This window comes from Neophocaena asiaeorientalis, unplaced genomic scaffold (assembly GCF_003031525.2).
Source record: "Neophocaena asiaeorientalis asiaeorientalis breed wild unplaced genomic scaffold, Neophocaena_asiaeorientalis_V1.1 scaffold659, whole genome shotgun sequence".
Classification (NCBI taxonomy): Eukaryota; Metazoa; Chordata; class Mammalia; order Artiodactyla; family Phocoenidae; genus Neophocaena; species Neophocaena asiaeorientalis.
This window is the reverse complement of record NW_020173776.1, coordinates 105608-106735: the sequence shown is the minus strand read 5'-3', so window position 1 is coordinate 106735 and position 1128 is coordinate 105608.

Sequence of the window (1128 nt, the reverse complement as noted above, 5' to 3'; positions counted from 1 at the left end):
TGCTCTTCGGCCGGTAGGTTTCTGTTTGCAGTTGAGAAGGAGTCACCGCGTTCTCTCAAGGCCCAGCCCGCTCCACTTCTTGTGTCCTGAATATTCAGTGCCCCCTCCACCGCCTTTTTTCCTTTCCACGTTCCACCTCGCCCCCTTCCTCCCCTCGCCTCTGTTCTTATCCCTCCAACCTTTTTTCTGCCCCAGGAAAAAGCCTTACGGATTTCCCAGTGCAGAAGGAAAAAAACCTTCTTTAACATACACACGATATCAGACACTTGAATTAGGCTTTTCATACATTTACTCCTTTAATCCTCAAAACAGCCCTTAGTAGGTGTGTCCTCATTTATTGCTCTCAGTTGGAGAGGCTGTAGGTGTGGTGGTTAGGGCCTGGACTCCAACATGCGTTAGAATCTTGGCTCTGCAGTTTACCAGCTGTGTGACCTTGAGGAAGTCACTCAACCTCTCTGTGCCACAGTTGCTTCATCTATAATTTCTTCCTCTAGGGGTTGTTGTAAGTATTAAATGAAAAGTGATGCAGGTAACACTACAGATGTGCTAGCCATGATTAGATGTTATTTTACAGAAGAGGAGACCAAGATAGGGAGATTGACTTGCTCTAGGCATAGCTGCTAGACGCCATCAGGATTCAAATCTAGGTCGATTTTATGCCAACATCCACTACCAGCTACACTAACACGTCCACGGCGACTGTAGAGTGTCTCTCAACCATTTTCAGTGGTTCTGCGAGCTAAGGGGACAACAGAGGCAAAGAAGGGTTAGGAGTGACTTGGCCAGAATCTAAGAAGGATTTTGATAAGTTAAAAAATTCCAAACTTCTCCCTGTTTTCTCTACTTAAAAAGCCATATCTGTAATAATAGTGAAAAGGCAGTCTAGCAGTCCATTAGTAGAAGACATCCCAGGTACACAGTTGCTTTTAGGCTTGTATAGTTACTTTCTACATTTACTAACACACGTGATGATAAAGGATCCTTTTCTAAATGGCATTGCAGGGTCTAGATCAAGAGGACTTGTTCTACCTATTTATGAAACAAACAGGCAGAGAATATACTTGTGGTTGCCAAGGGGTATGGGGAGTGGGGGAGGGATGGGTTTGGGAGACTGGGATTGGCAGATGC